Source organism: Pelodiscus sinensis, chromosome 3, assembly GCF_052426305.1.
Source record: "Pelodiscus sinensis isolate ZL-2025 chromosome 3, ASM5242630v1, whole genome shotgun sequence".
NCBI classification, from domain to species: Eukaryota; Metazoa; Chordata; order Testudines; family Trionychidae; genus Pelodiscus; species Pelodiscus sinensis.
In genome coordinates, this window is record NC_143054.1 from 116,305,620 (window position 1) to 116,327,403 (window position 21,784).

Below are 21,784 nucleotides of genomic sequence, written 5' to 3' on the forward strand. Positions count from 1 at the left end.
GAGACCACATCTGTACACAGTATTCAAGATGTGGGCGTACCATAGTTTTATACAGGGGCAGTAAGATATTCTGTCTTATTTTCTATCTCTTTCTTAATAATTCCTAGCATCCGATTTGCCTTTTTGACCGCCGCTGCACACTGTGTGGAAGTTTTCAGAGAACTATCCATGATAACTCCAAGATCTCTTTCCTGATTTGTCATAGCCAAATTAGCCCCCATCATACTGTACATGTAGTTGGGGTTATTTTTCCCGATGTGCATTACTTTACACCTATCCACATTAAATTTCATTTGCCATTTTGTTACCCAATCACTCAGTTTGGTGAGATCTTTTTGGAGTCCCTCACAGTCTGCTTCTCTCTTGACTATCCTAAACAGTTTGGTATCATCCGCAAGCTTTACCACCTTCCTGCTTACCTCTTTCTCCAGATCATTTATTTATAAATTGAAAAGGATTGGTCCCAGGACTGACTCTTGGGGGACACCACTAGTTACCCCTCTCCATTCTGAAAATTTACCATTTATTCCTACCCTTTGTTGCCTGTCTTTTAGCCAGTTCTCAATCCAAGAAGGGACCTTCCCTCTTATCCCATGGTAATGTAATTTACACAAGAGCCTTTGGTGAGGGACTTTGTCAAAGGCTTTCTGAAAATCTAAGTATACTATATATACTGGATCCCCCTTGTCTGCATGTTTGTTAACCCCTTCAAAGAACTCTAATAGATTAGTAAGACATGATTTCACTTTACAGAAACCATGATGACTTTTGTCCAACAAATTATATTCTTCTACATGCCTGACAATTTTATTCGTTACTATTGTTTCGACTAATTTGCCTGGTACTGAAGTTAGACTTACCGGTCTGTAATTGACAGGATCGCCTCTAGAGCCCTTTTTAAATATTGGTGTCACATTGGCTACCTTCCAGTCATTAGGTATGGAAGCTGATTTAAGGGATAGGTTACAAACCACAGATAATAGTTCAGCAATTTCCCATTTGAGTTCTTTTAGAACCCTTGGGTGAATGCCATCCGGTCCCGGAGATTTGTTAACATTAAGTTTTTCTGTTTGTTCCAAAACCTCCTCTAATGACACTTCAATCCAGGACAGTTCCTCAGATTCATCACCCACAAAGGACAGTGCAGATTTGGGAATCTTCCTAACGTCCTCAGCCATGAACATGAGCTTTTGGGGAAGTTCATCTCTCCCCCATATAGAACATATATGTTCCTATCATTAGAAAAATAGAGTATAAATTAAGGGGCAAATGGTTTATGACCTCAGACTGATTTTGTGAAGCTAAAACTAGTCATAGAGTTCCCAGCTGTGATCAGAGCCCCATTGTGCTAGACAGTGTACATACATATAATGAGAGAAAGTCCCTGCCCTGAGGAGCATACAATCCAAATAGGCAAGGCGGGCAAAGGGTAGGAGGAGGAAAAAAGGTACAGAGAAGCGAAGTGACTTGCCCATTGTTTCACAGCTGGGCAGTGGTGGAGCTGACTATGAAATCCAGGTCTCCAGAGTCCCACCAAGGCCTAGTCACTAAATCACAGTGCTTCCTGCACAACCCTGTATGCCTGCTGCTGTTTGTGTTGTAATGTTGCAGTGTCACGGGTATAGCATCACCCTGTGCTGATGTTACAACAGCTCTGAAAGATGTTTCAGGACACCCCATGGCTGTGCGATTATATCCATCAAAATAGGATGATCCTATAAAAACAAGGATGAGGAGCAATATGGACCATAGGCCTGATTCTGCTCTCATGTACTTTCATTTTACACCAGCATAACTCCATTGTGCAGATGGTTACCCCTGATTTACACCAAAATAGTTGAGAGGAGTCTCAGACCCGATATGATACTCTGCTCCTAAATCTGTTGATAATAATTAATTAACCTTATGAAGGTGCTCAGGGTGCTAGCACAAGCTGTGTTTGCATTGGGCAAACTGGCCATTGGCCACATCAAGCCATAGGAGCACTTTCCTAGGGCCTGTGGTTGTGGCCACTGTTATACTGCTAATGGAGCAGGAGCAATGAGAGACCAATGTCATTGTCATTGTTGATTCCTGTAGCACCATAGCAGCTATACACTGGCCTGGATGCCTTTCTACACATTGTTACGGCAGGAGTTGCGAAATGGAACTGTTACTAAGAAACAATTGGTATGCCAACAATGTTCAGTCTTCAAAGAAGTGCTGAGTTGCCTTTAGCTTTGTGTTGTATTTTCTTTTGAAGGGAGCTGTGGCAAGCAGCAAAGGTATTTGTTCTCTGCCTTAATCTCTCTAATTAGAGTCATTTCTGAGGAGACTTGTTCCCTGGGAAATGGACATTACTGTTTTGGCTAAGGTTCTTGAAAGAACAGATTGTAGGCTGTTTATGACCATCTTTGTTCAAGGACTGATGTATTGTATAAATAAAATAAGTTACTACTAAGAAAATACCCTAATGTCATGTCACTTATTTCTCCTCCACTGGGGAACTGACCTGCAAAGCCCTGATAGCTGACACTGCTCAGCAGAGCAACAACAGTTATCAGACTGTGTTCTTGATTTAGATCCATGTCCCGAAATTTCCAGAACAGCAGTATAACTTGCTCTGAAACTCTTCACTTAACTAACTGGAACCAAAATTATGTATCCCACTGTATCCAGCACACTGAAATCATTTGTGCAACTTGTAGGAAAGTCTGGAATGAAATCGTTTTCAACGTTGAGAAAAAGTTGGAGGGAACAAAAGATTAAAGCAAAAAAAATTGTTTTTGGAAAAACATAAAAGGGAGGACCAATCAGCCTGGGCAAATCATGAAAATAAATCTACAAGGCTTGGAGAGTGAGAGGCAATATACCACCAGTTGTGAATGCAATTCAACATTGTGCAAAAGCAACTAAAATCTAAAATAGTTAAAAATATCAAGAAATAAATCTTCATCGTATAACTATAAGATTATGCAATATAATGTGTATATACATTATATTTACATACACATGTGCTACACTTTCCCAGACCGGCAGAAATTTGGCAATATGCCGCAACCCCATAACTCTCACTTGACCATTTTTAAATTAAGCTTGGAAGCAGATCAGCTTTCGGTAATATATTTGGGTACATTTCTGGGGTGGGGGTGTGTGTGTGTGGAGAGAGGTTGCTGTATACAAGAAGGTCAGATGAGATGATCATAATGATCCCTTGGAATCTATGACCTATGCATGGTGAAGAGTGCCAGAGGCAGGTGTGGCTAATGTCCTTTCAGACAGCTCTGATGCTGGATCAACTGTAAAAGCCACCTGCTGATGTTGGACCAGGTTCACTTGAATGTTCCCAGTCTTACTGAGCTCCTACAGCTTATTCTGAGGAAGTGACTCAAACAAGGCAGAGGCTTTATGCCAGTGCTTGACCCACCCTTTGGTCATGCATAATGTGAAGGATTGATGCTATGGCTTAATAAAACCTTTGAGTGTATGAATATCAGCACAAGGTATCAGGGCTAGTGCTTTAGGTGCAACTAGTCTCCCTATTTGCCTCAGTTACCAAGTTTCCATATGGGAGACATGGCCAAAGGCCTCCTTGGAGAGCCTGTACTTTTTCTGAGCTGCTGAAGATGACTGTGAGGTAACCACTGCATCTCCCTCTAGAACAGGGTAAAAGGGCATGGAGGGACCTGTTGCCAGAGCTCCTTTCTCTTGCTGTGATGTGGCAGGCTGCCAATAGGGAAGCTGCTGAACAGCTGCAGAAGGGGCAAAAGACCAACTGTTCAGAGTGTTTTTTTCTTATGAAGCAGGTCAAGCTCTGGCATCATTGCATTGGTCTCTTATGCAGCTCAGAAAATATACACGGTCCTCAAGGAGGCCTTTGGCCATGTATCCCACATGGACACTTTGTGATTGAGGGCTAGCAGCAGGAAAAGTGTTCCTATGAGGCTGGGAATCCCCTGCAGGTTCCCCATAATGAGCTGTCTAACATCCATGGGAGAGGAGGTGTGTCATGAGGTCAGGACTGAGAGCTGGAATCTCCTGAGCTCTAACTCCTGCTCAGACACTGATTCTTTCAGGGGTTTTGAATATACCACTTTATATTTCTGCCTCCACTCTCAATATCTGTACAATGGGGTTGATATATACTTACCTTCTCCCAGTTGTGAGGTAAGTTCATGCTTGTTAACAGCTTTGAAAATGAAAAATGCTGAATACTTGTTAAGTATTGTTATCCCAGGTGGTATTAGCAAGCAATAACACATGTTCCCCTTGAAAGATGCTGCCAGGTCAGAAAGGTCCATTGTCAAATAGTGAAAAACTTCTCACCTTCTCCTGGAAAAAAAAAAGATATTTACAGCAGAAGGATACATGGGCTAAATGACCTTGACAATTTGGAAAAAGTTGTGCCTTTAGAGAGAGCTTTGAAAAATACATTGCTTTTATGGCCTTGTACAGGGAGGTGCACAACTGAGATTAATTTAAAAGGGAGAGAGCTGTTGATAGAGCATTCTCCGTAGCAAAAGAACTTCCCATTCATGTTTTGAAATTTGTTGATTATCAAGGCCCATCCCCTCCCAAACCATGCAGCACCAACTCTGCAATGTACCCAAGAAAGGGCTTTTGGGGGAAAGTGATATGAGCCTTCAGGATTTTTTTTTTATGATTTTTTTTCTTTAGCCTTGGGGGGAGGGATAGCTCAGCGGTTTGAGCATTGGCTTATTAAACCCAGGGTTAGGAGTTCAATCCTTGAGGGGGCCATTTAGGGATCTGGGGCAAATCTGTCAGGGATGGTACTTGGTGCTGCCATGAGGGCAGGGGAGTGGACTCAATGACCTCTCCGAGGTCCTTTTCAGTTCTGTGAGATAGGTGTATCTCAATATATTATTATTTTCATTGTTTGGCTTTCTCATTTTTCTCCTGTAAGTGAGGAGAAGCAGCTGAATTTGTCAATTTTAAATTCTATTGTATGGTTTTGTGTTCTAAAATAATTGTTTACGGGGGCCTAAAATCTGGATAGGCACTTTTTGTTTATATAGGTACCGAAAGAAACAATTATCAAGATACCCAATACAATACAAAACACTTTTTGTTTATGCAGGTATTGAAAGAAACAGTTAATGAAACACAAAATAGAATACAATACATTGAGAGCTTAACAGAATCTACACAGCATGACAGAATTGTGCTTGCAAAGACAGCTAAGCCATACTCTATGGGAGTCTTTTGGAACTACAGGCAGACTAAATGTAATACACGCATGTTAGAAATATCTCAAGGACATCTCTAGGAAAAGTTATACAACAGCCTTTCTGTTGACTAAGTTGGGTTATAGAAAGATCTGCAGGATTATTATGGCAGCTGACTACATTTCTGCTTCAAAGACAGCAACTGTTTCCTTATCTATTTATTGTTTTGTGGGGAGAGGCAAAAAGATGAGAAGAGGAAAGAAGTTAAATGTGAGAACATATGTCCACATTTTCAAAAGCTCACTTATTTGGGGATACCTCAATTTTGGGTGCCCAATTTCAGACACAACTTCAGGCCTAAGAGTCCTGCTCCTTCCAACACTTACGCATGGATTTAATTTTTCTATTTTGAGTAACTCCATTTATTTTAATGTTTGCAGTATGGGGGCCCAAGTTTGAACATATTTTCTTTACAGCCCAGATGTATTTAAATTGCTTTGAGCATTAAATAAATATATTTGGTGTATATAAACTAAACTAAACAAGTACACTAAATGAGTGTGACATACAAACTCATACAAATTTCTTCTAGTACTTATGTTTAAACATAATATAGACAGGACATTTAATATAACCATACCATTCTGGTTTGAAGATATAATCAGTATGGTTTGAAAATGAAATTTATATATGATCTTTTAAAATATTTTCATGTGTATATATTCCTTTCCTGCCTCTGACTCATCTAATCTTCAGTGCAGGAAAAGGCCATGTAAGGGCCAGTAAACTTTGAGTTTTATCTTGCAGACTTTCCTTTAGCTCAGTCTACTGGAATCAAGTCTTATGGCTACAATAGAATGGGCTCAGACAGGGCTGGATTAAGGTACTGGCATTATGGACCTCTGCCAATAAAAAAATCTCAACTTTTGTTTTTAAAAGAAAAATCAAAAAAGTGAACTGAGCATAATTGATGTCTGCGTGAGCAGAGAACCCAAAGCTCTGAGAGTTAACTGTACCAGCCAGTAGGTTGATAACTCCAAGACCCACTGTTCTGGGGGGAAGGGGCTGCCAACGCCACTCCAGGAGAGGGCTCTACACATGGCAGGACAAAAATGCAGTAGGTGAGTGCATTTTCACAAATATACTCCACATGCTGAGAGAAGTCCCAGGCATGCTCCCTATTGCTACCACAGTCATTGTGAGAGGGAAAAGACACCCCTGCTATTCCAGGGGAGAGGGCATGATGACAGGGAATTCCATGGTTGCAGATCCTTCTTCTCTGGAGGAGAGGGAGGCCCCTGGTATCATATCTCTGTGCTTTAGGGGAGGAGCCAATTTAATCCAGGAGTTTTCAAACTTTGTGTCATGATTTATAAGAGTAAGCCACTGGCTGGCCATCAGATGCTTTGTTTACCTGAGCGTCCACAGGTAGGGCCACTGGTAGCTCCCAGTGGTTGTGGTTCACCATTCCTGGCCAGTAGAAGCTGCAGGAAGTAGTGGCCAAACCTATACCACTTCCTGCAGCTTCCATTGGCCGAGAACGATGTACCACAACCACAGGGAGCTGCGAGCAGCCATGCCTGTGGGTGCTCAAATAAAAAAAAATCTCTCAGACAACTAGCGACTTACCCTTACAAGCCATGACCCAAAGTTTGAAAACTCCTGCCTTAAGCCAGCCTGAGATGCTCTCTCTGAAGGCTTGGCCTTTCAGTCACCTGGAGAGTAGAGGCAAGAACAACAGGGTTGGATGCTTTTCTAAAAGATCTGCTCTATGATTTACTTTTAGGAAATACTATGGCTTGTATTATACAGGGGTATGTCTACACTACAGCGCTAATTCGAACTAACGAGGTCCACGATGTCCGCACTAGCCCAGGCGGGTGCCCGCCTCTTGCGGTCCCGGGCAAGCTCCCAGGAGCCGCCAGCCTGGTCCCGGGAAGAGGGGGAGGGCTGGGGGGCATCGGGTGGCTGGCTCGAGCCGTGCCAGGTGTAGGGTCTGCTGGCTGGGTGCTGGCGGGCTTGCACCTGGCACGGGCACCGTAGCCACCCCGTGGCCTTTTAAGGGGTCCGGGGCCTGGAGGGGGGCAGACGAGTTTCCCTGGTGTTGGCCAGAGTGGCCACCAGGGAAACCTGGGGAGGGCTAGCCTCCCACTAGTTCGAATTAAGGGGCTACACACCCCTTAATTCGAACTAGCTAGTTCGAACTAGGCTTAATCCTCGTGGAATGAGGATTACCTAGTTCGAACTAAGCGCTCCGTTAGTTCGAATTAAATTCGAACTAACGGAGCGCTAGTGTAGCACCTATGAAAGTTAGTTCGAACTAACGTCTGTTAGTTCGAACTAACTTTGTAGTGTAGACATACCCCAGGAGATTAGGCCAGATGATCACAGTGGTCCCTTCTGGAATCTATAGATCTCACAGGTCCCAAGATCATGAACAAGTTCTATGGGCCCATACTGCTCAGGCAACAAGAAAATTCCTAGCATGTTGTCCAGCTCCACCAAAGTTCGAGGCTGAGTCTCTTCCCCCTGTTCCATATGGTGCCCCTGCCATGCATGCCCACACGCCGCCTGTGGGCAATTTAAAATGTAACTTTTTATCATTTTAAATGAATAAGGCATTGTCTTCACTTACCAGAAAATCGATGCTATGGAGATAGATCTCCCGAGAGTCAATTTAGCGGGTTTAATAAGGAAGTGCAAAATTGACCACTGATTGTGCCCCATTGACTCTGGGTTGCAAGGAATAAGGGGAGTTGACAGGAGAGTTTCTCTCATCTACCTCCTGCAGTGGGAATACCTCAGTAAGTTGGACTAAGGTACGTTGGCTCCAGCTATGCTATTTATGTAGCTGGAGTTGAGTATCTTAGTTTGACTTTGCCTTCTAGTGAAGACCTAGCCTTAAGATGAAAAACTTAATTCTAAAACAAAGAGGTGAAAAATGAGACTGAAAAAAACTGGCCATCGTTCTGACTGTGGCGTGAAATGGAAACTGCTAGGCAGCTGTGATGAATTGTCCCAGAGAAAGTTCAGTGGAATAACTGAGCAGACGAGTCCTGTTGTTCCACTTACACAAGAACATTTTGGTTTGTACAGTGTCTCTTACGCTGATTCTACACCAGCTCTTGCCTTCAGGGAGTTGTACAATAAACACCAGAAGAGCAGAGAAATTAAGAGGCATAGAGATTCAGTAAGACAGACACTACAGAGCTTTTCCAGATGGTAAGAGCTGCAAAGGAGAAGGTTCTTGCACTTTTATCCAACCCTTCCAACTCATATGGTCTTGGTGCAGCAGGGAAATTCAGTTACAACATATCATTGGTATTAGAGCCTCTTTATACCACTGCAGTAGTTACATGATTTCACAATTGGAATGGTCATTTAAATGAGAGATGAAGTTGGTTACTAGCCAGATAAATTAGTTAATAGGAAATAGATTCACACAGTGTAACTAAATAAGAAATCCAGCTTCAATAGATAGGCATTTATAACAAAAGACAGTTTGCCTTATCTGTTTATAAGATATCCTTCACTCTTTGTGCTTTTAAATTATGTCCTGTTTTTTCCAGAACTAGCTGGCATTCTGTAACATAGGAAAGAATCCAATCTAAGAGGCATCTTTGTAGAGGAAAAACTCTGAAGACAAAGTTCTGTTAATGGAGAAACTGAACATTCATCACACTTGACTGAGTGCCAAGCTTCTCCTTGCAGACGCACAAATGTAATGCTAGTGAGGAGCATTTACATAGTTTTTTCCATGCTTACGTTCATTATGACTTTTACTGGACAGTGCAGTGTTGAAAGTTCAACTGGCAAAGGAAGTGCATGTTCCTATCACCACATTTTAAAATCCTTTGGAAGAGCTGACTGGTCTGACTAACAAGCATTTCATGAGGCAAGTGAATGGTTATATAATTACTATTAGCATTTATCTATTTTTAAAGTAATGTCACATAACTCATAAAAATGGCAAAAGTTATGAAGAAGCAAACTACAAGCAAATATTTTATAGAAACAATGTACAATGTGGACTTCTATATATACTTCATTGCCAGAGCACTTCCCAAAGGATTTCCTATATCTCTTGCTTGCACAATGTCTTTTACCTGTCATTTAAACATATCACTTACATGTCATATTTTTCTTTGGATAAGAGTTACTTTCTTCCTGTGTAACATGGAGTTCTTCTGTTTTGACATTAATCTTGCAAAATAGATGCTCATATAAATCAGCTTTTCTCATATCCACATACAAACCTTTTAAAACAGAAACACCTATTAAAGTTCAAATCTCCTTACACAACCCAAGGTAACTTCAGTTCATTTTAAAAGACTTAGTACTCCTACATATTGAAAATCAACTATGATTCCATACCAGTTCTATAATATTTAAACAGTTTCTATTACTAGGACATGGCCTAATAATATGTGGGAAATTATCCTGTTGATATTGATGCCACCAACATAAATCATTATACAGTAGACTACAGTTGACTTGATATGCAGAAGTCCTTTGGGGAGGAGGGGCATGGTTTCATTTAAATGTCTATGTTTTATTTTACACTCAGTAGCAGATTATTTAATACAGTCCATTATACTTGACAACTGTCTCCCATCAGAGCATACATATAATCCGCATTCTCATCTCATGTAGAAACTTTAAAATGAACAAGTATGCTTAAATAGTCCAAGTAATATCACATGCAATTATGAAACAAGATACAATATTATCAAATACAATATTTAATACTGGAGGATTAACAAAAGCTGACTTAGGTGCTCTGAGCAAAGCAAACTGCAGATAACTTGAAATTGCTTGAAAACTTGATTGTTGATCACTTCAGGTTAAAACCATTTTGGAAGGATGCAAAGATAGCTGGTAAAATCCCCAAGAGAATCCCTGACTTTTGCTGTAGTATTTATTTCAGGGGAAACTGGATGAGTCAGTGGACGGATTGCTTTGCAACTTTCAGCGGTTCAAGACTGATTCACCTCACTAGTGATTTGAGATAAATTTTAAGTTCCTGACTGGAGCAAAAGTCCCACTGAATTCACTGTGAGTTTCAGTTCAGTAAGAACCATAGAATGTGGGTGAATATCATCACCACTGGAAGGTTACTTAGTCATCTATGTGAAACAACTCTCCGATTTCTAGTGGAAATGTGTCCACTTCACACAAACCTTTGGATCAAGGTAGTGTCAGGAAAGAATAGTGATAGAGAGGCAGCCCTGTTAGTCTGGTCTAGCTGAAACAGAAGACAGAACTATGTAGCACTTTAAAGACTAACAAGATGGTTTATTAGGTGATGAGCTTTTGTGGGCCAAACGCACTTCCTCAGATCAATATGTGGAAGAAAATCGGCACAACCATATATACCAAAGTGATACAATCAAAAAAATGAACTCATGTGAAATTGACAAATCAAATTTTAGAACAGAGTGAGGGTGAGGGGGGGAAGGTTATTGTCTGTGAGGTAATGACATAGGGGTGATAATAGGGAAAGTTTCTGTGAGGTAATGGAGCTAACCATGCCAGTTACAAGATCAAGAACACATATTCCTGTTTATCCAGAAATATAATTTGTCATCATGTGCCTAGTGTCCATCTGCTATGTACATTGGACAAACTTCTCAGACACTTCTCCAAAGAATCAATGCACACAAAACAGACATAAGACTCTCTCACAGAGAGAAAGCTGTTGCTTGCCATTTCAGCCAGACTGACCATTCCCTCAATGACCTTAAAACATGCATATTGCTTCAAAGAGACTTTAACTCCAGACTTCAACGAGAAGCTTCAGAATTGTCATTCATGCTTAAATTTGACACTTCATGTATGGGTCTAAACAAAGACTCTAATTATCTCACCCATTACAAAGATAGCTTCCCCAATTATCACCCCTAATGTCATTACCTCACAGAAACTTCCCCTATTATCACCCCTATGTCATTACCTTAGAGACACTAACCTTCCACTCTCACCCCCACTCTGTTCTAAAATTTGATTTGTCAATTTCACATGCGTTCATTTTTTTGATTGTATCACTTTGGGTATGTCTACACTGCCACCCTAGTTCGAACTAGGGTGGCTAATGTAGGCATTTGAAGTTGCAAATGAAGCCCGGGATTTAAATATCCCGGGCTTCATTTGCATCTTGCCGGGCGCCGCCATTTTTAAATCCCCCTTAGTGCGGACTCTGTGCCCGCGGCTACATGCAGCACGGAGTAGGTAATTCGAATTAGGCTCTCTAATTCGAACTTCCACGAGGAGTAACGGTAGTTCGAACTAGGGTGGCAGTGTAGACATACCCTTTGATATATATGGTTGTGCCGATTTTCTTCCACATATTGATCTGAGGAAGTGGGTCTGGCCCACGAAAGCTCATCACCTAATAAACCATCTTCTTAGTCTTTAAAGTGCTACATAGTTCTGTCTTTTGTTTCAGGAAAGAATAGGCATGAAGACTGAGTTATCCTGTTACTGCTAAAGATAGGACGCTCTAGATCTGAGCTGAGACACTGGCAAAGTAGGTTGTGGACGCTTACATTGCCACCAACCTCCTTGTTACTCTTCTAGATAAAAAGAGGATTTACATCTTCAGAGCTGTTAATCTGGCACTTTCAGAAACACCAAACTCCTCAGTTTTTAAGTGAAGAAAAGTAATTTTTGAACACAAACTGTTGTGTGACTAGAGCTAGTGATAGTTTTACCAGGAAATTTTAAAGCAGGAAAGCTGCAGTGGGGAAAAGCTATCTCTTCCCCAAGCCCTGAAGCTGCCACGGCCAGCAAAGATCCCCTCCTGGTCCTGCTGACCCCAGCACAGAGCTGCCTCGGCTGATGGAGAGGAACTCCTCTCTACCTCAGAGTAGCTAGGCATGGCAGTGGAGCGCCTCTTCCTGCTGGCCCCAGCACCAAGCTGCCACGTCAGGAAGAGAGAAGCCTCTCCTTATCATCCTCAGCAGGGAGCCCAAGCTCCAACCCCCTGCTCCACTTTGAGTCCCCCACAGTCCTAAGCACCCTCCTGCACCCCAAAGCTTTCATCCCTAGCCCAGAGCTAGTACCCCTTCCTGCACCTCAGCCCCCAATCTTGAGGCACTGCCAAACCTGGAGCTCTCCTGCTGGACCCTAGAGCCCACACCCCCATCCAGAGCCCTCACACCCCTACACCATGGGCCTGAGCCCCCTCTCGCACTCAGAAACCCTTGGCCCTATTCCCGCCACATGAATTTTGTTATGTGCCACCAATATGAAGGTGATGTGACACACATTACTTCCTTTTTGCACATCACCTCCACATTGGTGCATATAAGAAAATTCATTTTGCTTGGGAGGGAGAGGAGGGAATTAGAGGGAACTTTGTGCAAGCTTCCGAAGGGTGGGAAAAGCCTGTGCTTTCTCCTCTTGCTAAATTGTATAAGAGCCAGCTAAGGCTTGGCCCTCACTCTATAATTAAAGTAGCCATGTGTGAGCTTTGGATTGAACAGACTGTTTTCAAAGCTTCTACATGGCAAAAAGGATCTGATTTTCTTTTATGATAGTTTTCATTTACAAAAGAGAAGCATCTTAATTTGCCTCAACACTGAAGTCTAAATGGAGGAAGGCAAAGGTAGTAGAAAAGAAAAACCCATTTACTGTGTCATTTTAGATGTCATTTATAAACATCCCAAAACATATGTATGTACTAGGATAAGGACATCTCATTTAAATAGCTCTGGACTAGTTTAATTAAATTCAATTAATTAAAACAATTCCCATTCCTGTCCCAAAGCTATAATAGGAACTGTAAAATTGTAAAGAAAGGCTGATCTGCATTATTTTTTATTAACAACATCTAAATTCTAGTGACCCTCCTCCCCCAGAGGTAAGCAAGGTTGGGCAAATCGTGCTAATTACTGTATAAATATATAGCAATGATAAGCAAGTCAGGGTGTAGGAGAGTAAGACAGGGAAACAACAAATTGCACGTGGGCAATTCTTAAGCAATCAGGATCATTAATAAAAATCAACCCCAGCCTAAAAATCAACCTGAGATTCTGCATCCACACATCCCTTTCACTGGAAATAAATAATTTTTTGAGCAGACACATACTTGGAAATCAAGTCACAACAATCCTACACAAAATAAAACATTAAAATCATTTTAAGCACAAGACACAGAAAAGGAGTAGTCAAAGTTAAGCCAATAAAGGTTTTTCATGCAGCAGCTGTCAGTTTTTTTCACTATAGAGAGGTATCTGGCTAGAATAACAAATTCTGAAGGCAATTTTTCTTCTTGGCCCTTGTAACCATTCTTTTCTGACTGCCAAGTTTGGGGCTTTTTTTTTTAATGTCTTAGGATGGCATAAATAGTGAGAAATTATTTTTGAACATTCCAGCCACCCCAATATATAGAATTGCTGATCTAAGCATTCAAAAATTATGAGTCAAGCTTCGAAAATCATAAGATTGGTTTAAAATTGAGCGATCGCTTTAAAAATATATGGTAAATTTTGAATTTTTTAAAATTTGTCTTCTGATTTTTGAATCTTTACACAAGATTGCCTGGGTTACATTTTCATGCTTTTTCTTGGCACCTATAAGGGCTAAAATCTTACTCTTGTTTTTAATGAAAGCCAAGAGTCTCACCTAATATTTAATAATCATGAGAGTTGGCAATTCTGTAAACAGAATTTCCCTTCAACCACATCCAGGCCCCCTTTTTTGCTTTGAGAACACTCATTAGAACAAAATCTTATGACTATTAATGAAAAATGTATTTCAGGCCTGGAGTTGGGATTTGTTTAATCAATAAAGGTGAATATCACCAATAATTGGAGGGGCCAGCTCAGGGCCCATATACCATTTACTTCTCACTTAAGCCCTATTTTGATTATTCAAGTGGGATACACGTGATGCATACTGGCCCTCTTCATAGAGGTGAAATTTAGTCTAAATAAACTTCTTGGGTAAAAGCAGTTCATAAAGGTTTGCTCATCTTATCACAGAACAAAAATATCTTGTGGGTAAGATGTCCAATCATACTGCACAAACAACAGATATTCTAAAGAATACTTGCAACAAACAACTTATGAACACATAGGGTATGTCTAGACTACATGGCTCCGTCAACAGAGCCATGTAAACTAGTTTACCCGACATAGTCAATGAAGCAGGGATTTAAATAAGCCCCACTTCATTAAAATAAAAACGGCCACCGCGCTGTGCTGGCAATCAGCTGATCCGGCACAGCGCAGCAGTTTAGACACGGATCAGTCGACAAGGGAAGCCTTTGTCGACCGCTTCCTTATGCCTCGTGAAACGAGGTTTACAGGAGTGGTCGACAATGGCTTCCCTTGTCGACCGATCCGCGTCTAGAGTGCTGCGCTGTGCCGGATCAGCTGATTGTTGGCACAGCGCGGTGGCCGTTTTTATTTTAATGAAGTGGGGCTTATTTAAATCCCTGCTTCATTGGCTATGTCAGGTAAACTAGTTTACATAGCTCCGTCGACAGAGCCATGTAGTCTAGACATACTCATAGGCTGGAATTTATTTGGGCAAAGCATTTGTCAAATAATTATGATGAATGAACCAACTCATCGGCTCAGCAGCCTGTCTACAGCCTCATTCTGGTTTCCACCAGCTTAGATTTCAACTACCAAGATTACTCCAATACATTTTTCAGTCATGACTTTTCCCCAAACCATGTACTTTATAATGACCAGCCCTCTCCTGGACATCTCAGAGAAAGTTTGGTTTGTTCCCCTAAGGCAGGGGTGGGCAAGATGCGTCCAGCAAGCAAGATCCAGCCCACCAAGCTGCTGGATCTGGCCTGCAGTTGCCTCACTAGAACTCTTAGCACAGAGCAGCTCACACCACTTTAAGTGGCTGGCTGCCTGGACATTGGGGAGCGAGGAGGAAGCTTTGCACACTGCCCCCTTCCCACATCAAAATCTTTTATCTCCCATTGGTCAGTTTTCAGCCAATAGGAGTTGAGAAATTTTGCTGGAGGCAGGGGCAACATGCAAAGCCTCCTCCCTTCTCCTCCCCCCGCCAGAGCAGAGTGATGTTAATTACTCATATGTCATCGACTTTCAGAAAAGATCTCTTTCTAATACAGTAACAGTGTATACTTGATTCAATTGGTTACCACTTGAGGTTCAATCCTACCCCACCAAAGGCCAGTAAACCTTTGCAATGTATTCTTCAAAAAGTAAAGCTCAGCCCAAGCTTCTCTGTCCTGATGGGTGTGTAGATGTTCATGCTGTCTCCCTCCCCCCTTGTTAGTTTGAGGTTTGCCTCCGCCTTTTATTAGCTTGATGGGTCTGTTTACCTGATATGTAAATCCACTGTCCTTGTCTTCCAAAGTATAGTACTTCCTTGAATGAAACTTCTTGGATGCATTCTTTTATCTAGTGTAGGCCAGTTTACCAACCCTGACATATCTGGTTTACATACGCTTTAGTCATAATTCCAGCCTATATTCATAATACTTAATATATGTATTCCAGAAATATATTAGTAATCAGTGAGCTATTAGTTTTCAAATGATACTTCCCAGGGAGTATTTTACAAGAATATTACAGTAGTGTGCAGACATGCCAACTCTTGTATATTAATCATGAGAGACATGATTTATAAGTAAAATTAAGCCTCACTCATGATCAAACTCTGAAATGCCAGGAATTCTTTTTAACTTAGAAATTGCAGACCACTTTGATGACCCAGGCTCTTGCAGACTGCCCTGGCCTCCCAGGGCTGATTGACAGTGAGAGCCCCTCCTCATGGGACTCCTGCAAGGAGAGGTTCCTGCATTCAGCAGTGAGTAGCTGGGGCTCCCACTGTCAGTCTGAAAAGTAGGAGAAGGGACCCTGTAGTTGCCCCCCCCCCCCCCATACACCTTGGGGCAGGGAGAGAACTTAGAAGAGTGGAGGAGAGGCTGGGAAGGCTAAACTATGGCTTGAGGGCTGTAAGGAGGCTGAAGTAATAAAGGTGAGGGCTGTATTGATAGTGGGTTCTAAGCAGATGGAGTGAGCACAGGAAGGGTGAACTGAGGGTGGTGGGGCAGAGGGACTGAATTGAAAGCTGAGTTCAGGAGGGTTGGGTGGAGACAGTACTGATTGGGGATTGGAGAACAGGATTAATGGCTGGGCAGGAGGGGCAAATGTGGGGTGAGAGCTTCTCCACTAAGCGCCAAAATCATCCTACGCAGTATATGTGGCAGAGTGGGTAGCATTGCTTGTCATGTGAGCACATCCTGGGGAAGGGCACAGGGAGTTCAAAAATCAAGAGACTGACCTAAAACAAAACACGATATAATCTTTTTTTGAAAAAAAAAAAAAAAAAAAAAAGAAATCTCCTACTCTTTGGGAGTCTGACTCATGATTTTTTTGATCCCTTCAAGCGGGCAACACTGAACATGTAGGATGTGAATTCAGCTATGCTTATGTCATAGTGACCCTTCTTTCCATCTGAAGGATCCATTTTCAGGAAATCAGTGTACAAGAGCCTGTAATTTTTCTATCTATAAAAGCACTTAAAACTCTGTTTTGTGGGCAAAGTGTTTACTTCATTATTGTATTTTTCCTGGAAACAGCTTGACAATTAATTTGTACAAGGGCTGATGTTGTTCTGTCAATGCACATTGGCAATTCCCTCTTCTTTAAACTGTTTTTAGACTCATTTTCCCTTCTCTGCTATACTAATCTAATCTTTCATTGTCTGATTACTGTTGATTCAGTAAATGTCCCATCTTGTCAGCTTCCTGCTATCTGGAATTTCGGTATGTGAAGTTACAATAATGTTCTCCTTTGATTCTTGCTAAAATTGTTTGAAATAATAAACTCTTGTTGGGCTCTCTTTTCAAGTAAGCAAATCTGCTTATTTCTGCTAAAATATTGTGGTGAGGCCAGACTGTCTAGCTTGGCTGCACATGAAGGTGGGGTGGAAGCATAAGAGCATTTCCCTCCCTGCACATTTGATTCAAATGGGAGTAGAAACATTTGCAGAGATTGATTCCACCCAGTACCTTTGGAGAAACAAATCATCCCAAAGAAGCAACACACCCACCTGCTTCAGCTGATTGAGCAAGCCAGACAAGGCCACAGAAACAGGTTGCCTCTTCCCAAAAGATGTAACTTGTACACTCCCCTACAGATACCAGAGAGCTGAGGGAAGGAAAGTGCTTCCTTGAGACATCATCCCTCTCTAGCCTTTCTTGGAGGGCTGGAAGGTTACTTTCCATATTCCAATGTCAGCCTAGCCTTTGATCACTAAGGATACATTCTAAAGTGACTATAGAATGTGCACTCTCTTCTGCTTCTACACATAGATTGCTAGATTCCATGACCAAAAGGGATCGTAATGAACAATCTTGAACAATCCTCCTGGAGTGCATTTTCTGGAGAACTCCCTCAAAATAATTCCTAAAACAGATCCTTTAGAAAAACATTCCATCTTGCTTATCAGTGATGGATATTCTACCACAACTTTGGTCAATCTTCTTCTGTGGAGCCTAGAAAATCGATGAAAAGCACATCGACTTCAGCCGCACAATTCACGTAGCTGGAGTTACGTATCTTGCATCAGTTTTCTCTGCCAGTGCAGACCTGGCCTTAAACTGAAGAATCCATTATCAAATATTTGTTTCCCATGTACATACTTTTAGTATGTAACCAAGTCACTCCTTAATCTTCTCTTTGTTAAGCTAAATAGATTCAAAGAGCTCAATCTATCACTATACAGCAGTGGTCTCCAACCTTTTTACATCCAAGATCACTTTTTAAATGACAGACCAAGCCAAGATCTACCGCCCCACCCCTTCCTTTAAGCCCCGCCCCTTCCTTTAAGCCCCACCCTCTCTATTCTCCTCCTCTCCATCACTTGCTATCCCCAATCCTTATACTGCTGCTTAAAAAAAAAATTCTTCTGTAGGAAGAGGTTTTTCCAACATTTGGCCTGTCTAGACTGGACCAAATGTCAGAAAAAAACCCCTTCTTTTGGAAGCCACCTTATTCCTTGTGGAAAGAGGAATATAGGGGTGACCAAAAGAGCCTGTTTGCTCTTCCACTAAAAAAGCAGAAGAACAAACGCAACCCTGGATGCAGAAGAGTTTTTCTGGGATATCTCCAGAATCCTGAAAAACTCCTGCAGTCTAGCTGGACCTTTGCTGTGTTGAGACAGGATGTGTAGTCTCTGGGGTTGGAATGAGGGATTTGGGTGTGGGAAGGGGTGAGAGGTGCAAGCTCTGGGAGGAAATCTGGATGCAGGAGGAGGTGGAGAAGGGGACACTGGCTCGGGGAGGGGGCTCCAGGCTGGGCAGTGTTGGGATACTAAGCAAGCCACAGGCTTGTGGATGTGAGGGTGCAGGAATTTGGGTTGGGATATGTGAGGGGCTGAGGGCAGGAGGTTCCAGTGTTTGATAGGCTCAGATCTAGGGTCTAGGGAAGGGGAAATGCAGGAGTGGTTGTGGCCAGATGGGGGCCTGGCTGCAATTGGGGGTTTGTTGGCCAGACTTCATTTTTAAATAAAATACTATGTTAAACACAAAAAGCTTCTGCATTGTCTTTATTTATGAGAGTGGCAGGAAACCTGCCTTGAGTCAGGGGTCACTGACCCACAGGGGCAGATGATGGTTTTGCGGGGCCCCGGGCAGCATACTTCCGCAGGGCTCCCCCTTTGCAACGGCGCATGCGCAGGGATTTCTGAAGCGCAGGGCCCGGGGCGGCCGCCCCGTTCGCCCTGCCGTATATCCGCCCCTGATGACCCATAGAAAAGTCATTTGGGAGCAGGGGACACAGTACTGGGGAGGGGTGCTAGTGGGTTCTGGGGCAGGGAACAGGGTGCCAGTGGGGGCAGGGGAGAGGGAGCAGGGTGCCAGGACAGGTTTCTGCAGCAGGGGACAGGGTGCTGGGGGGGACAGGTTTCTTCAGAGGGGAACAGGGGGACAGGTTTCTGTAGTAGGAGACAGGGTGCCAGAAGGATCTGGTTTCTGCAGGGGGACAGGGGGCAGGGTGCCGGGGGACAAGTTTCTGCAGAGGGGGGGCAGGTTTCTGCAGTGGGGTGAGGGCACGGGGGACAAGTTGGAGGCAGGGAGTTCCCCACACCAGCCACGGAGGGAAGCCTCTGACCCGCGCTCCCTCCGGACTGACCGCAGGGCAGCCAGGCTGGAGCGAAGAGAAGCGGCTACCCGGCCAGCTGGCCATGGTGCTCAGCCAGGGTGCCATCAAGCTCCACATGGGCAGGCGCAGAGGGGAAGCTGCCCGATGGGCTGAGCGCAGCCTCCGTGGGTTGAGCGCAGGGTAGCTGGGCTGGAGGGAAGAGAAGTGGCTGCCAGGCCAGCTGGACATGGTGCTCAGCGAGGGTGCACCAAACTCCATGTGGGCAGGCGCAGAGGAGAAGCTGCCGATCAGCTGGAGCGTGGGGCAGCCTCTTTCAGCTGAAAGCCACAGTCAGCTGGCTGGGGTGTTTCAGCCCTCCCGACCTCCCAGCTCCCACCATTCCTCACAGCTACTCACCTGTGTTGTTGCTCAGTGAGTAGCTGCTCCTCAAATGAGGAAATCTAATGTAAATGTACTGAGCAGGCGCACAGTTCAGAGAGGGCTCAAGAGCTACTCTTAGAGCCCCTGAGATCTACCGGTAGATCGCGATCTACTGGTTGGTGACCACGGCTATACAGCATGTTTTCCACTCCTTTAATCATTCTTGTGGTTCTTGGTCTCTGACCAAGAATGATCAACCTCATTCTTGAATTGTAGGCACTGGAACTGGACATAGTATTCCAGCACTTGTCACACCAGTGATCAGTAGAGAGGTAAAATAATTTCTACTCCTACTCAAGATTCCCCTGTTTATGCATCCTAGGATCACATTAGGTCTTTTGATCACAGTGACATTAGGAGCTAATGTTAAGTTGATAAAGCACCACAACCCCCAAATCTTTTTCAGAGTTACTGTTCACAGGATACAGGACAGAGCCCCACACTGTGTAAGAAGGGCCTACATTCTTTGTTCCTGGATGTATACCTTTACATTTAGCCATATTAAAATACATATTAACATGCAGCTGTTTCTGAACTTATCACCTCTGTTTTTCATTATTTACCACACCAGAACTGAGGGGAGTAAAGAGCAACTATGGGCCCAGAAGGCACTAACCATCTTCACCCGCAGAGCATTCTCCAGCTGGAGGTGGAACTTAAAAGGCAGCCAGACTGCTCAGCAGGGGCCTGACTGGGCAGGGAGAGAGACCTATCTTGAAAGCTCCTGAAGAAAGGCTCTACAGAAGTCTTTCCCAGGGAAAAAGAGCCTGCTGGCAAAGCCCAAAGTGGCTGAAGGTTCAATTATCAAGCTATAAGGCTTTGGAGACTTTGGAGTGACAGGCTGCAGCCCAGGGAGGCAGCTTTAAGGCATTCAGAGGTGCAGGACATGGTTGCCTCTCACAGAGCCCTGGCCTGTAGCTCAATGTAATGGGAGGGACCAGGCTTCCCTACCAACCAGCCTTGGTACAAAGAGTGTGAAATCTCACACTTCCAGACTTCCCCTTGGGTAAGCCAGGGATGGCTCTGAATACTCCATGACCGGGACTGGGATCATTGGACAGCTGATGTTCCCAGCCACCATGACTTGCCATTGTGAGGGTACATATCATAAAGCAAGGGTGGGCAATAAAATGGCTGTGGTTCACCAGGATTAGCCCCTGGTGGGCTGCTGTCATTATACTTACTTGCATCTCCCACTGGCTGAGAATGATGATCCACGGCCATTGGGAGCTGTGATCCCCTGTATCTGCAAAGGTGCAGGTAAATATGGCAGTGTGGGGACCAGCCAGTGGCTAATCCTTGCACTTCTTCATGGTCATCAGGAGGTCTTCATGTGACCAGCGCATTGCATAATGATGTTGCAGATCTCTTCACTGGTAACATGGTCAAAGTCAGGGATGCCCAGGATTTTGTAGAAGCATCTCATCTCTACTTACCTGTATTTTCTGTTCCCACGCATATAGAAAAATGAAAGTGACCTGGGCATGTAGCAGTTTCAGTTTGGATTCCAGGGAGATATTCTTGTTCCTCCAAATTGGCTTTAGCTTTGCCACTGCTGCTGTTATTTGTCCTGTTCTTGCCAAAATTTCTGCCTTTGGTCCTTCATTGGTGATTAGTGTCCCCAAATACTTGGACTGTTTCACTAGATAAATTCACGGAGGTTATGTCCATCAATGGCTATTAGCCAGGATGGGTAGAAATGGTGTCTGTAGCCTCTGTTTGTCAGAGGCTGGAAATGGATGACAGGAGAGGGATCATGTGATCCCTAGGGCTTCTGCATTGGCCACTGTTGGCAGACAGGATACTGGGCTGGGTGGACCTTTTGTCTGCCCCAGTATGGCCATTCTTATGTCTCCAGCTCCTGTCCACAGACAGTGATATGTGAGTTGATCCCATCACATTTGTTTGTCATCAGCTTGATTTCTCTGCACTCGTTTCAATGCCATATTTTATGGAGGTTTCATCCAGTCATTTCACAAGGTTGGCAAGTTCTCTTTGCTACTCAACAGGCCATCAATGTCATCAGCAAACCAAAGATTTGAGATTGTTTGCCTGCCAATGCTGACATTGCATACGTGAGCTTCTAGGGCATCAGTCACCATG

General features: G+C 43.4%; 1 long non-coding RNA gene across 1 annotated transcript in view; it reads left to right on the forward strand.

Annotated features, from left to right (window-relative positions):
• The window catches only part of LOC142827939 (uncharacterized), a 33,823-nt gene that overhangs the window by 1,733 nt on the left and 10,306 nt on the right, over nt 1–21,784 (forward strand). The window lies entirely within an intron of this gene.